The following is a 17257-nucleotide window of genomic DNA, read 5'->3' as shown; positions in this document are numbered from 1 at the left end:
TAAAATCTGGTGGGATGATACGCACAATTGGAATATTAAAATCAAGGGTTATAACCTATTTAGAAAGGGCTGAGTGGGCAAAATGGGAGAAGTGGCACTCTATGTCAAAAATTACATGACCTGTTTCCAAGTCACTGATAATTTGGAAGAAAATGATCTTCAGTGCTTATGGATCATCATCCTAACAGATCAAGCAGAAGATGGGATATTACGTGGTGTCTGCTGCAGACCACCAAATCACACTAGGGAAAAGGGTGAGCAGCTCCTTAGGCACCTATCTACAATGTACAGGGAGGAAAAACTGCGTGATCAAGGGGAACTTCAGTTTGAGTGACATATGCTGGAGGCCTCATGCTGTCAGTACTAAAACATCAGAAACATCTTGGAACAAAACCAAATTTAAAAATATTGACATTCCCCTTGAACCAGAAATCCAGCTTCAGCCAGCTCTGTTCATAAATACAAACAACCCTACACCACTGAAATGTAAGGCTGAGAACCATCCTCTGCTGATGTGGAAGACTAATAAATACAAGCCCTTTTCAGGAAAAACTCCCACCCAGCTATACATCAGATTAGACATCTCACACATACATCCATTAATAACAGGGTCTGTAAAGTATGGATATGGCTTGTTGGTGACATCTTCATCAAGAACTTATGGCCTGATGGAGTTTTCCTGCAAAGAGAGCTACAGGATCAGGCCCTGAACTATTTCCTCCTTGAGGATATCACGTGTGCAGAAAAACAATAAATAACCCACTTCCTCATCTTGCAGATTGTATTATAAATATTTGATGTTTGACAGGATGTAAAGGTTGACAATTCCATTAAATAAAATATCCTTATCTAAAACCTAAAGGGAAAGTCAGAAGACGGCTAGCAAGAAATCCTTGAAAATAAATGCTAGGGTCACAAGCCATTTAAATCTTAGTTATTTCCAATTAAATTCATTGTAGGTCCACAGCTTGTGCTATCCGCTTTCAGGATGCTCAGGTCTTCATGATTTATTTAATTTTAAAACTCATTATCTATCTCAGATCTTAAATTCCAACCTGTACATCTGAAGCTGACACTCGGAAATACCAGCAGCTTTGAACATTTCACCTATTTAATATCCAGCTGGTGAAACAAAGTATTGAAAAATGTATAACCCAGAACTTTTAAAATTAGTTTTATGGGACAAATCATTGGAGGAAGTCAATGAAGGTACATCAATTCACATCAGCTGAGGATCTGGTCCTATTTTTTTCAAGCACACTTTATTAAATAAGTCCATATGAAATGCACTCCACTACTCCCAAAACTATACATCTCCAAAGGATGCATCTCTGGTCAGAGGTACCTTTACCTGTAACATCTCCATTGCGCTGTGCAAAGGAGGATATTTTGTGTGGAAAAAAATGCACTTATAGGCTTTTCTGTAAGGCTCATTAAAGTAGTGTCTAATCATCTCTCAAATGTGAATTAACAAATGCCCCTGTGAGGTAGGGAACTATTTACTGTTCTATTTGTAGAATACCTAGTATAATGGGGTCATGGTCCGTGTCTGAGGCTTCTAAGCATTACTGCAATATAAATAATAATCCCCCTTTTACAAGCATGGAATTTAGACAGAGAAAGATTAATGTCAGCCAGCTCCAAAGCAGCCTCTGATTTTCAGTGTCCACCTTGAAACAACTTCCATCTACAGTTTACAGTCCACATGCTACAACCGTACAGCAAAAATTAATTGCTGCATCTTCTGCTATGCTACGTAAGCTCCAACATCCTGTCAATAGACGACATCCCGGGGAGCAGTGCTCTACCAGATTTTGATCTACATACCCTGTTACCAAAATGTTCTTTTTAATAATCCATCTAGACAGATCATAACAATTGGTGTCATTTGTTTCTGAGAAACTGGAGCAACCATTGTGCCAAGGATGTCTGTCGTCTCTAGGGGGGAAATATTAAGAGTATCGAATTAATTACAAAATAATCTTTTTCCACCAAAGTTCTGTGTCCTCTGGGTGACTGATTTATGTCTTCAACTCCACTCCGTTTAAAGAGAGAAACAGAGCAAATAGCAGATTATTTGAGAAAGGATGAATAAGCATAATGGTCCTTTGCAACCACAACTGTCATTCAAAAGTTTACATCACAGATTTGCTGGATGTTAAAGGAACAGAATACTTTTCTGATTCTGATACTTCCTTCCTAGTGATATGCACCTTGTTAGGAACCCAGGTGTATGGGTGAATGGACCCTGGAATGGACCCAGGTAAAGATCTGCTCATAAGCACAACCTGAGACCAACAGCTGGGTTTAACCCAGAATTGAGTCAGCTGCATGCAGGCATAGCCAGGATTTCTTCTCAGGGTCAGTCATGATAGTTATCCTAATTAGTCCTCTTAATGAAAATTCAGGATCTCATTACAGTGTACGTTGAAATACATGAGCCTCGCTCTCCTGAAGCTGGCAAGCAAAGACCTGCACTACATTTCAGTGTAAAAGCAACAGCTAGAAGGCAGCATTCAACTCCTATGTTGTATGCTGTCTACATGATCACATGCTATTTTTCTACATCACCCCTGTCTCATTCAGTGCAATTATTCAATATCTCTTAATCTTTCTCATTCAATGTGTGGCCACAGACCTTTAGTTAATTTATATCATCCATTCCCTGCTCCAAATACACAATTATTACTTTCCTCCTGAGTGTTTCTGTGGCATTCTCACCTTAATATCTGAATGTTTCATAAACATGAATTAATCTTCACCTCCAGTGAGATTAAGTGGCAGTATTATTTCCATTTTACACATGGGGAGCTCAGGCACAGCGAGATGGAGGCTAAAATTGTCAAAAAATATCCACTAATTTTGGGTACCCAATTTAAGACACCTAGGGCCTACTCTTGATTTCCCAGAGTACTTAGCATTTTGATAGCACTTTATGTATGCAAGCACAACTCTCATTGACTTCAGTTACAGTTGTGAGTGCTCAGCACTTCTGCAATTCTAGCCCCAAGTGTCTCTGGGTGCCAAGAAAATGAGGAACACACAATTAGTGAACACCTGTGAAAGTTTGGTTTAAGTCACTTGCCCAGTACCAGACAGGCATTCTTTGGAAGAGGCAGGGATAGAATTCAGTTCTCCGGGGCAGCATTAAACTGCCTTAACCATGAGACCATCCCTTTTCCTCCTTCAGTCCTCTGCCTCATTTACTGCACACCTTCCTCCTTCTACTACAAATGAAGTAGGGGTCCTACAGACAACAGCCTCCTTCCCTACACAGCCCTGATTTATCCCTAGAGCAAATCCATCCTGTGAACTGAATAAAGCAGCGGTCCTATGAGAAAAATAGTATGCAATCATGTAATTAACGACTGTATCATAATGCATATGCACAAGGGGGCTGAATTAAGGTTGCAAGGCAACCTCAGTTCTGGCATGTCCTAATTTCTGAGTGATAAAATTGAACCCTAACATTCTTATAATGTAGATCATTTATTTATTTATTTATTTATGTTTAGGTAATTTTACATGTACAGAATGTTCACAACTCTAGTATTCATTGTAATTACACTTCACTACTTAGAACAGCCTGTCATAGCAACAGGTATACTGGAAACAACCTTCCAAAACAAGACTCTCCACTGCATGCACTTCTTTCTCTGGAGAAAGGATGAGAGAACAAATAACATGTGACAGATGTGAAGTCACGTTGCTTAAGGCACGACTGGAAGGCACTCAGATACTACACTGATAAGTGTGGTATAAAAAGCTACGTGGAATAGAACGGAACAGAAAAAAGAGCAGTTTTGGGAAGATGAGGACTTTCTCTTACAAAAGCATTTGCTTCATTTGAGAGCATTTTTATAATTTAGAAAAAAAAAGCCTGCAAAGGGGTCCTAATTTTCAAGCACACGTGGTAATTGCCTCAGCAATGTAATTCAGATGTCAGTAATAGCACGTCAAATATACTGTAGCTGACTGGGGGCAAATTATTCCTATTTGTTTTATCTTTAGTCAGTTCCATTCAGAAGATTTCAGAAAGCAATTTTTATGAATTTTTTCAGCTGTAGGTGCTATAGTCCAAGCAACTGTTGTCAGTTTTAGATGGAAATCACTTTTCCAGCTAGCTTTATCTATCATCTTCAGAAATACTGCAGGGCATGAATTTATGGCACAGAATTTCAATTTCATTGGTAGTGTTTGTGACGGGTGCCCTGCGTGCCAAACTGGGTCACCCCCATTGGTCCTGTACAGGGTTGGTACACCCTGTCACTCAGTCGTCGGGACTCCCTGTTAAGCGGGTGATTGCGGCCAAGTGGGTTCCAGTCCCTGATGAGGTCACAAACAAATGGTCTGTAGCTCCTGGGCAGGCAAACCAAACAAACAGTCTAGAGCAGCGGTTCTCAAACTGTGGGTTGGGACCCCAAAGTGGGTTGCAACTTTGTTCTAATGGGGTCACCAGGGCTGGCATTAGACATGCTAGGGCTTGGGGCCGAAGCCCAAGCCCACCACCTGGGGCCAAAGCCCGAGAGCTTCAGCCCGGGGTGGCAGGGCTCGGGTTACAGGCCTCTCGCACAGGGTGGTAGGACTTGGGCTTTGGCGGGGCTCGGGCAGGCTCAGGCTTCAGTCCTCCCTCCTGGGGTCGTGTAGTAATTTTTGTTGTCAGAAGGGGGTCACGGTGCAATGAAGTTTGAGAAACGCTGGTATAGAGCCCTGCAGCCTCCTGGCTGGGGCAGGCAGTAACACTTGGGGAATCAGCCCTCCGGGCAGGGCAAACCAGCAATCAGGATGTAGCCCCTGGGTGGGGCAAAACAAACAGTCTAGAGCCCTGCAGCTCCTGGCTGGGGCAAACAGTAGCACTTGGGATATGGTAGGGGAACCTGGCCCCGCCCTCCCCACCGGGTTCCGACCCAGGGCCCTATGAAGCCAGAGAATTCCCCATCAGGATTTCGGGTATCAACTTCTACTACTGCCCCGGGTCACTTCCTACCACTAGCTGCATCCTGGGCATCTCCACAGCTGGCTGCGCCTCGGCTTTCCCGTCAGTCCTTGCAGTCAGCGAGTTATCCATGGCGTAGTCTGTGTCTACCAGCTCTACCGCCTGGAGCGTCACAGGTACTTCTGCAGGAACCCGCAGTACACGTCCTGCCTCCCTCCGCCGACCGCCTCGACTGAGCTGGGCTGCCTCCTTTTATCTGGCTCTTCCACCTGAAGCATGCGCAGCAGGGGAAGGAGGCATGGCCTCCTGGGCCCATAGTGATTGGTCCACCCCCGTTGGTCCTGTGTGGGATTGGTACACCCCGTCACAGTGTCCGCTAATGTATATTTTATGAACTGATCAGCTTCTCATTCCCTCACAGCTAGTTCAATTCTTTGCAAACTACGGTACAGATCCTAAGAGGACCTGTGAGCTCACAAGTTCCTCTTGCAATAGGAATTGACAGGGGAGGGCTTTGAGCACCTTGCAAGAAATGCACAGATCACCACAAGGTCAGGGCCTAGGGACTCAATCCTACAGCCTTTATTCAGACCAGACACTCATTGATTTCAATAGGAATTTTGTCCAAGTATGGACGGTAAGACTGGGCTCAAAATATCCAGTAACAATACAGACGGCAAAATAATTCACGCGTGTTAAGCATCCGGTTATTGTATCTGCCCAATAATAAAGGGCAAGATTCTGAAAGAAGCAATTTTTCATTGGTCCAATATCCAACCCATTGGTTACCAATGCATAGAAGCAAGTCACGATTTCCACAAGCAAATACTACATTGCACACACACGTGGCTGGGCACAAACAAGCCAGGCACACCAAACGGTTACCTTTAAAGCTACGCAACCATGAAGAAGAGATGCTGATGTGTATTGTGCAGATCCTGTTACTTGGGAAACAGTCATAGGAGAACAGATTGCTGACAGCTCAAGGACTATTTCCCTCCAGTCTCACATGTATAAAGTTGCTTGTAGGTGTTGCAGAAAGTTATTAAGACTGACAACCTGATGATTGTGTGTCTATAGCTCCCCAGGAGACAATGTCTGCCTGTGGCATGTGAGAAAACTCATTTCATTGTCTCAGTTGGATGGGAACATTACCACTGGTAAAAGACAGCTGCACTTGGTATAATCCACACGGTATTATTTTATAATCAAGTTCCTGTTTTACATTCTGTTATTAGATTGGTTTCAGAGTAGCAGCCGTGTTAGTCTGTATTCGCAAAAAGAACGAGGAGTACTTGTGGCACCTTAGAGACTAACCAATTTATTTGAGCATAAGCTTTCGTGAGCCACAGCATCCGATGAAGTGAGCTGTAGCTCACGAAAGCTTATGCTCAGATAAATTGGTTTGTCTCTAAGGTGCCACAGGTACTCCTTTTCTTTTTGTTATTAGATTAGTTCTATCTAAATAAATGGGAACACCTCAGACTTTCCAACCCTGGGGTGAGCCTGGGTTAGTTTAGAATGAAAATGATGAGGAATTTTTCAGAATTTATCAAATCCATCATTTCTGTTCTCTGTTATTAGTAGCTATTTGCCAGCTTGCAACTAATATTTTTAAGGCAGTTTTTCTCCCACACTGCCTTGCTGTTGCTCATTGTTAGCATAGGGTCACTCAAAAGGGCTGTGCAGGGTGGTTTGGTTTTGCTTGGTTGCTCATTGGTGCTGTGCATGCTAGTTTGTTATTGTAGGAGTGCTCCTGATTGCTACACAGTGCACATTGGTTTGTTGTTGTAGAGATGCTAACAGGTGCTATGTTATGCATGCTGATTTATTATTACAGGGTTGTTTATGTGTTCTCAAGTACTAGCTTTTAAGAAAGAAGCATAGAAGAATCTGTTTAAGAAGTATCATCTTTAAAGTACAGAGACGTGCCTGGATGAACATCCTGGATCAGAACCCACTGAGCTTTGAGACAAGTTTGGATCTAGATCAGAAATTCAATGTGTAGTACCCATTACAGTAGAGCAGACAGCACTAGGGTTGCCAGGCATCTGGTTTTCGACCGGAGCACCCGGTCGAAAAGGCACCCTTGCGGCTCTGGTCAGCACCGCCGACCGGGCTGTTAAAAGTCCAGTCCGTGGTGCAGCGGGGACCATGGGCTAAGGCAGGGAGCCTGCCCTAACTCTGCATGGCTCCCAAGAGCAGCCGTCAGGTCCCTGCAGCCCCTAGACGCATGGGCGGCAGAGAGGCTCAGTGTACTGCCCCCGCCCGAGTGCCAGCTCCGCAGCTCCCATTGGCCGGGAACCATCAACGCCAGCTCTAGGTTATCTCTGTAACACCAGATCTGAACTAGGAATTAGGGGGAGATGGTTGGGAGATGTCCAGGTAATCTCCACGCCAGAATTTAGCATTGAGAGGAAAGAAAATGAAGTAAGAGTGGATACAGCCGTGGGTAGGAGGAAGGGCAGTGTAGATACAATAGGTTATACTGATAGTAAAATGACCGTGCCTAATAGGGTACAGAATGTGAGTGAGGCCAAACAGCAAAAATTAAGATGTTTGTACACTAATGCGAGGAGCCTAGGTAACAAAATGGAGGAACTAGAGCTACTGGTGCAGGAAGTGAAACCAGATATTATAGGGATAACAGAAACATGGTGGAATAGTGGTCATGACTGGGCTACAGGTATTGAAGGGTATGTGCTGTTTAAGAAAGACCGAAATAAAGGTAAAGGTGGTGGAGTAGCACTGTATATCAATGATGAGATAGAATGTAAAGAAATAAGAAGCGATGAAATGGATATGACTGAGTCCTTCTGGGCAAAAATTAAATTGGGGAAGAAAACTATTAGAGCCTCCCCTGGGATAGTGCTTGGGGTGTGCTATAGACCGCTGGGATCTAATTTGGATATGGATAGAGCCCTTTTTAATGTTTTTAATAAAGTAAATACTAATGGAAACTGTGTGATCATGGGAGACTTTAACTTCCCAGATATAGACTGGAGGACGAGTGCTAGTAATAATAATAGGGCTCAGATTTTCCTAGATGCGATAGCTGATGGATTCCTTCAGCAAGTAGTTGCTGAACCGACTAGAGGGGATGCCATTTTAGATTTGGTTTTGGTGAGTAGTGAGGACCTCATAGAAGAAATGGTTGTAGGGGATAATCTTGGCTCAAGTAATCATGAGCTAATTCAGTTCAAACTGAACGGAAGGATTAATAAAAATAAATCTGCAGCTAGGGTTTTTGATTTCAAAAGGGCTGACTTTCAAAAATTAAGGAAATTAGTTAGGGAAGTGGATTGGACTGAAGAATTTATGGATCTAAAGGTAGAGGAGGCCTGGGATTATTTTAAATCAAAGCTGGGAAGAACAAATTGCTTTCCCAGGACACACTTCAGAGTCAATACTTCCCCACTTGCAAGGACTGAGTCTGCATAGGAAACAAGGAAAGACTATTAGGGGACCATGGAATACAGCAACAATATAGCTATATAATCACTAAATAAAACATCCAGCCCCACAGCATCCTTTAACTCAGTTTCCCACCCACCAATAAGCATCCAATAAACAAATATCCCTTTATCACACCACTTCCCCCTTCCATTACACCCCACTCACAGTTTGATGTCAACGGTTAAAATAGTCCCAGTGTTCAAGAGAGCAGTCAGGCAGCCGGGGCTCCAGACCCAAGGGGAAGTGCTGCCTGGTCTGATTCTGAGGCTCCTCCATATAACCCTACTTTAGCAATTTCCGCTATTTTTGGTAGTGGGAAAGGGGACCCGCGTGGGAGTTCATTCAGCTCCCTTACTGCCATCTGCAGCTTCAGCAAAGAGCTGCTTCACCGCAAAGCCTCCTCTCTCCACAGCGTCACTGCTGCATCACAAAGTCAGCTCTGCACAATCTCTTCTTGTGAAGATGCCTCTATGTTGTCTCTCTGTAAAGCCTTCTCTGGAGCAGGATCAAAATAGCATATAGGACCACGGAGCAGAATCCTTGCCACAAGGTAGGCCTTTCCTCTCCCTTCCCTCTTTGTTCAACTCCAAATTTGTGTACAGTTCTAGGGTCTCCCCGCACTCTCAGTTGGAGGATTTCTGGGTAGAAAGCTCATTTAAATAGATCTCTTGGTTCATCAATAGATGGTGCAGAGAGCTCCTTCCCTGTGGAGCTTCTATCCGCTCTTTCTCCTGTTCACCAACAGATTGTAGTAGCCAGCTCCCTACCCCTAGAGCTTCAGGCTACAGGGTATTACATTAGTGGTTCTCAGACTCTTGTACTGGTGACCCCTTTCACATAGCAAGCCTCTGAGTGTGACCCCCCTTATAAATGAAAAACACGTTTTTATATATTTAACACCATTATAAATGCTGGAGACAAAAGCGGGGTTTGGGGTGGAGGCTGACAGCTCGCGACCAACCCCCCCCCATGTAAAAACCTCACGACCCCCTGAGGGGTCCCGACCCCCAGTTTGAGAACCCGTGGATTACATAGTATGCTAAAACCCTTAAATTCTCACTCACACACTTAATGAGCTCAGCAAGGTGCAAATACCTTGTTTATTTGGTTTCCGGAGAAACAAAAGGATTGCAAAGAGGCATGGAACAGTTTTCTTTCAACATGGAAGGTTTTCTCCACATTGAAGCAAGTAGTCAAGGTGCCCAACATTTTACACTCTGTGAAAGTCTTAATTACTGAAAGTTGTTTAGCAGGGTAAAGAAACAGAGGAAAGACAGCTTTGTCTTCCTGGCTGCTTCTTTTAGCTGTACTTTATATAAAGGCTCCTAAATACCCCTAGTTTTTGTCTCTTGTGCCAAATACTAGCTTTAATTTCAACTATGGGATAGAGAGAACTAAACTAAGCTAGAGCTACAGCTTCCTAGCAACCAAATAATGGGTTTAAAGGAATCAGAGTTGCTCTTTTACAATCAAAGCATCTTTCTCTCACTGAAGCAGGTTGGAGGCCAGCTAGCACCCTTACAGGGATGAGCTTGTGCTGGGGAAGGGCTAAGACACACCACCTTAGGGGGGAGCTCTGGGAAACTCACTCTAGGGACCTTGGAGGATGAACCATGCTTTCCGCTCTGCATCCATCCAGTCCCTGCTACAAGAATAATTAAAGGTTTGGGCAACATGCATTATTAGTGAGATCTTTAAGTGGGGGACAGAAATGTGATAATAGAGGGTTCTTCAGTCTAGCAGGCACAGGTCTACCAGTGGCTGGACCCAATGGATGGAAGATGAAGCTAGACAAAAATCAGATTAGAAATAAGATGATTTTTTTTAAACAGTGAAGGTAATTAACCCTTAGAACAACTTAGCAAGGGTTGTGGTGAATTCTACATCACTGGATGTTTTTCTAAGAGGTATGCTCTAGTTCAGCCCCAGCTATTGGACTTGAAGCAGGAATTAATTCATGGAAATCCCATGGCTTGTGTCATGCAGAAAATCAAAATAGATAATCACAACAGTCCCTTCTGACCTTAAAAGTCTATGAATGTATGAGCCCATCACCTCCCTGCCCAACTCCCACACTCTTGGCACATAAGCAGCCAAAGTGCCTGCCTCCTATGCAGAAGCTCTGCCCAGATCAACGAAAGTGCATGGATCATCTTGGTTGATGCATGGCATGCAAGGATCAGTCATCCAAGGTGTAATGTATAGACCTTACCTAGTTAAGGACACCTTTTCATATTCCATTTATGCACCTTATATCATGCATGTGTAACCCTCAGAATTCTACAACTTAAGCAGATTGGCTATAATTTCACCTATGGTTTGCATTTAGGCCCTCTGCTCAATACCCTAACTGACAAAGCATTTTGTTATGATCTTAGCAGAGTTCTTCCTACAATTTTTAAAGGACTGCCTCTTGTGGTAACATTTGTCTTGGGGAAAATAGTAGTCCAGCCACACACTAAAGACCCGCTAAATCGACGGCAGAGCGCTCTCCAGTCAACCCCAGTACTCCACTGGGAATGAGAGAAAGTAAGTCAACAGGAGAATGTCTCCCATCAACCCAGCATGGTGTAGACACAGCAGTAAGTTGACCTAAGCTATGTCGACTCCAGCTATGTTATTCATGTATCCGGAGTTGCGTAACTTAGGTCGACTTATGGCGGTAGCGTAGACATAGCCTCAGCCATTGACTTCTCTGGGAGTTGGACTGGGTTCCTTGACTAATGCAGCAGTCAGGTTGTGTCTACAGCTCCAGCCCCAACGTGGATTGCCCTACTTTATATTTTGCAGGAAAGAGCCTGTCTGAGCTCTCTGACTCAGAAGTGAATTGAAAACAAGCTCTCTTCGTGTAGTTAGAGACCACATTTAAAATGCTTTCAGAACTTTCACCTTCAGCATGAGCTGGTGATAATGAATAAGTTAAAATAAATAAAAAAATAGTTCCTGGTATGAATTCCTTGGAGACAGAGAGAGAGAGTCAGTGAAAATAACGTTTCTACATATTGCCTCCCATTGTGTTTTAAAACGTTATTGTGAAGGGAGTGATGTTTTAGGGTTTAGCTACCTCAACTCACACTTAACTTTATGAGAGACTTTTCTTCCAGTGGTAGTTCAATTGAATCAGAGCTGTTGCTTTAGGAGGGATTTCAATGTTTTCCCTCTCCAGTTCAGCATCCACCACTAAGACATAGTGAGAAGGAAATTCAGACACAGGGCTGTATGCATAATGCATGTTCTTCTGGAACACCATAAACAGTATCTGTACCATGCTATCCTATGAATAGACTCATCACCCATTATAACAGAAGAATTACTCAAGGGTAAGCCTTATTGTATCAAGATATAAATTCCTTTTTGCCAGTTATTGACATTAATATTTAATATAATAATTGTGAAAGTTATACAAGCTTTGTTGTTCTTCCCATCTTTCTGTAAATACTGTTTAATACACTCCCCAGGCAAACTGTGCTTACAATCCTTGTACATAATGTTTCCAAGGTCAAACACTATGAAGTCAGATGTCAAGAACATCTTTGAATCCAAAGGATGCATTTAAAAACAGAACTCACATGGACTGTTTACCAGCACAGACATTTGTACTTGTGGCATGAGTCAGCACCCCATGGATCTGCTTAGAATAGTAAAGCTTAGCACCAGACAATTTTCATTGCTAAGTCAGTTAAAATAGCACCCTGTTTCCTGAAGATCTGAGTGGCAAACAATCAGATTTGTCATATGATTGCTTTGACATATCAAAAGCCTGTGGTGCATACGGCTATGTAACAGGGAATAGTGGTTCTAACAGACTCAGCCTTGAATAAATGTTGAGGATCCCATCCTTGCCCACCAAAAACTCTCTGAATGTTCCTCCTTGGTACAAATGTTCACTGGATAGATATTCAATTTACTGTTCCAATTTGCAGAAGCAGAAGTCTGATGGCCTTGGTCAATATCTCAAAATAATTGTTTCTTTCTTTGAGTTCAAGCGGACACAGTCATTTCAAACCCACCAGCGGGGGTAGTTCCATGTCCCAAGGAGTGACTGCTCTGCCTGGATGGTGGCTCAACAGGCTTAAACTTGATTAATTCTACTGTTATAATGGATGAAAAATCTGTCAACAATTGACTAAGACTGCACAAATTGAGAGCAAAGAAGCAGCAAGTAGCCGACGTGTCAGGCAAAATTCTTCTCATGGCTCTCTTTGTATTATTCACTTTTATATCAAAATGAAGATAGCTCTGGCCTAGGGACATGATTTTCAGCAATGATTGCTGATTATGGGTGCTCAGCTTGAGACACCTTAAACAGCCTTCATTTGCAGAAAGTGCCAACCATCTGAAATCAGGCCCCTTTAAAGTGTCTCAAATTGGGCACCCAGGAAATGGAAGCGCCCAAAGTCACTAGCAAACTTGGCCCAGCTCTTCGACATAGCTACTTCTTGCTTATCTCGCACATGGCCCATACATAGGGCCCTACCAAATTCACAGATGTGAAAAACTTGCCACGGACCGTGAAATCTGGTCTCCCCCATGAAATGTGGCTATTGTAGGGGGATTGTGGTATTGCCACCCTTACTTCTGCACTGTCTTTAAAGCTGGATGGCCGGAGAGTAGCGGCTGCTGGGCAGGCAACCAGCTTTGAAAGCAGCACCACAGTCAGCATCAGGGCAGAAGTGAGGGAGGCGTAGTAGAACCCCACTACTCTTATGCATCCGCATTCCAACCCAAAGGTGCCCTTAGCAAGAGGTCCTGCCAAGCCACACAGTGAGCTGGGATTTGGTGGAATAGATTTACAGTTCAGGGGCAGCTCGGGGAGGCAGCTCCAGCTGGGAGCTAGTTAGGCACAGCTGAGTCTCATTAGGCTCTGCACCTTAAAAGCCTTGACCTAGCTCCACAAAGGGACGTGGGTGTTGTGACGCTAAGTGACAGGGTGTCTCACTTTTAGGTGCCTAGAACAATCACAGGAACAACACTGTGATCCACGAAGCCTCAGTTAGATGCCTATGCTCCTATATAATGAATGGGGAGAGACAGCAAGTCACAAAGCCAGCATGCTAGGCACCTAAGCTAGCCAATAGGAGAGGCTGCCAAGAGGGGTGTGTGTTAAGTCCTGCCTTTCTCACAGAGTTCAGCACCTGAATTCCAGCTGCAGGAAGGTGCCTACCTCTACTTGTGATTCATGAACCAGGGGAAAATAGGCATTCAGCTGCCTAAAATTGCACATGGGGCTCAATTAGGTGTTGCTCTCAGAGGTCACCTATTGGATCAGACCCTGCACACAAGTTCACACAAAATAGCTGGGGTGGGAGGGAAGGAGAAGGCTGACACCCTCTCTTTTAACCTTTAGCCAAGTGGCTAGGACAGTCACCCAGAATATGGGACACCCCAGGTTCACATCCCCCTTCCGCCTGATGAGAAGCTATTGGAACGATGATCTGCCATCTCTCAGCTGAGTGCCCTAACCACTAGGCTTAGAGTCATTCTAATACTTTCCCTGGCCCAATTAATATTTAAATAAAGTAGACCAACTTCAGTAGCTGAAATTGAGGGAGCCTCATCTCAGAATATCCCATAAGCTAGAGTCTGGGCCACTCATCGGAGACGTGGCGGATCCCAGTTCAAAACCATGTTCAGTAAGTCTTCCAAATCCACTGGCAAGTTTCAGCCATTGCTCCATTTCATCAAACTGTTAGCATCTCTCCCCATCTCATGCTTACTTTACATTTGTTACTCCCATTCCAGAAACCATATATCGTGTACACACTGCTGAGTAGTGGAAAGATCTAATCAAGAGTTCAGTTATAAATATGCTGTAGCTCACTAAAGGCTTCACTACAGATCAGAATAATTTTAACCAAAGAATGAAGGAGATGCTGTTGTCTGCAGGTCAGAGCAAGAGACAGGGAGTCAAGAGTTCTAGGTTCTCTTCCCAGCTGTCTTGCTTACTCACCATGTGTCTTTGTCCAATTTACTTTGGACAGCAATTTACTTTGGACAGCAGCACAGCCACTATAGAGTAGACGCTTCAGCATCAGAAGGGGTTTTCCCATCACTGTAGTAAATCCACTCCCTCGAGAGGCGGTATCTAGGTCAATGGAAGAATTCTTCCGTCAACCTCGTGGTGTCTGCACCAGGACTTAAGTCGGCTTAACTACATCTCTCAAGGTGTGAATTGTTCATACCCCAGAGTGACATAGCTAAGTCAATTTAAGATTTAGGCCTGCTCTACACTACAAAGGTAAGATGACGTAAGCCACCTTGCATCCACTTAGTTGTGCATGTGTCTACACTTAAAATTTGTCTCCCATCGATATAAGATCTCCATTATGCCAACATAGTAATACCACCTCCCCAAGCGGCTCAATGTACTAAGTTCGACGCAGCACAAACGTAGACACTGCATTACCTAAGTCGACCCTAACAGTCCTTCAGCAGCTATCCTAAAATGCCCAACACTGACCACTCTCATCACAATTGTGAACTCCACTGCCCAGGGGGCACAGAGATTGGAAGCACCTCTCCTTTAAAATCCCACACATTTTTGAAATGCCTTTTCCTAATTGTCCACCTTGGTGAGCACACCTCACAGGTCTCCATTGTTGTGTGCAACTGCCAAGCAAACCATGCCAGCTACACTCTCCAGACGTGCTCCAGTCTGGAGTCAACAGGAGATATTGGATCTCCTGGGCCTGTAGGGAGAAAAGGTTGTGCAAGCACAGCTATGGACCAGACACAGAAATATGGATATATATGAGCAGATTGCACAGGGGATGCAGGAGAAGGGGTATGACAGGAACCCGCAGCAGTGCCACGAAGGAATTGCAGCAGGTATAGCAAAAGGCCGGGGAGGCCAATCATCAATGTGATGTTGAGACGCAGACCTGCCACTTTTACAAAGAGCTGCATGCCATACACTGCTACCCCACAGATACCTCCAAGAAGCCTGAGTCACAGGCTCCTGGCATCAACAGTGAGGAGGAGGAGGAAGAGGACGGGGGACATGAGACCTGGGGGTCCAGCTCTGCTGCAAGCCAAGACCTATTTGAGACTCCACCACAGTTCAGTCAGTCCCTGGTGAGAGGTAGAGTTGTTATCTGCTTTTCATTGCCCTCTAGAGTTAGGCGGCAGGGAAGGGGGCATATGGGGCAGTTTGTTATGTATGCAGAGATGTCCCTTAAATCCTCCTGAGAGAGCTGAATGAAACTTCCATGGAGGTACTCTGCAATCCTCTCTCAAAGGTTTCCGGGGTGGCAGCTTTCCTTTGCGGTAAGACACCTTTCCACGCCAGTCAGTGATAACTTCGCCAGGCACCATTGCAGTACACAGGCTAGCAGCATACGGGCCCAGGCAGCTTCAGGACACCACCAGCATCTGTATTTTCTGTGCCTTTGTTGCCCTCAGGAGTAAGATATCAGCTAAAATCATCACCGCTTGGGGAAAATGGTGCCAGTATTCAGTGCCACTGCCCTATACTTATAGATTCATGCAACCGAACAATTCTCTCCTCATTTCCTTCACTCCTGATGGGCCATGCTCACCATAGGTGGTGTGGTGAGTGGCACCATGCACAAGCACTCTGAAGCAGATGTGTCAATAAGCATGTCTTGTTTAAAACTTTAGGGGAGCAAGGGAATGGAGTTCTGAATCTTTTGCTTTCTGTTCTGACTATACTAACAATGTTTTCTCTGTAGCTGCTGCTGTTGCGGCTTTAAGAAGGTCCCTCTCCACACCCGAGGAATGCCCGAGGTAGATAAGGAGGAGAAAAAAGAGGACTCGGGATGACATGTTCAGCAAGATCCTGCAAGCCAGTGCTGCATCAGACTGTGGATAGAGGGCCTGGAGGATGAATATTGCAGACTATATGGAGAAGGAAAGAGCGGACAGGAAAAAGGCCCAGGATTCCCAGCAGGAAGAGGAGAGGGAGATGCACCAGGACATAATGGGGCTGCATAGCTCTGCACTGAGCTCTTCTAATACCATTGGGTCTGGCTGTTCAAACTCAACAGACAACCATTCCACCTTCCGGTGGCAACTTTTCTGTTTTTGTTTCACAAATATTTTGCAGGACACAGCAAGCAGCCACAGGTACTGGAACAAGAGATGCTGGTGGTGCAGCGGCACCCCTTGGTTTGAAGTGGTTTCCATCATATACAGGGCTTACAGTTTTGTTCAAGGGCTTTATGCACTCCACGCTACAAAAATTGTTCCAGCGCCTATGCAGGTAGATATAACCATTGGATTTCAGTGAGAAAAATATCCCAATCTTTTGAGTAAACAATGCCAGCACCCCTTCAATCTACCAAACGTGCATTTAATTCTGGACATGCTGAGCCAGTAGTTGAATCTTTCTTTGGTGCTGTCAAGGCGGCCAATGTACAGCTTCATAAGCCAGGGGAGCAAAGGATAGGCTGGGTCCCCCAAGATCACTGACATTTCAACATTCCCAGTGGTAATCTGTCAATCAGAAAAGAAAGTCCCTGTTTGTAGCTTTCTGAACAGATCTGTGTTCTTAAAGATGCAAGTGTTATACACCTTTTCTGACCAACCAATACTGATGTCAGTGAAGCATACCTGGTGATTCACTAATGCTAGCATACCCACTGAAAAGTAGCCCTTTCTGTTGATGTACTCTGTGGCAATCAAAATAGGGATACACATGCCATCTATTGTTCCACCACAGTTCAGGATCCCCATTGCTGCAAATCCATCGATTATGTCCTGCACATTGCCAAGAGTCACAGTCCTGCACAGCAGGAGACAATTAATGACCCTGCACACTTACATGTTAAGTATTAGCACTGTTAGGAGCACAATCGCACCTTCAGCTTCCCCAAAATTTTAATATAGTCTCTGTGCATCAGTTTT

This window comes from Natator depressus, chromosome 13 (assembly GCF_965152275.1).
Source record: "Natator depressus isolate rNatDep1 chromosome 13, rNatDep2.hap1, whole genome shotgun sequence".
Classification (NCBI taxonomy): Eukaryota; Metazoa; Chordata; order Testudines; family Cheloniidae; genus Natator; species Natator depressus.
The sequence above is the reverse complement of the archived record's forward strand: the minus strand, read 5'-3'. Positions refer to the sequence as shown.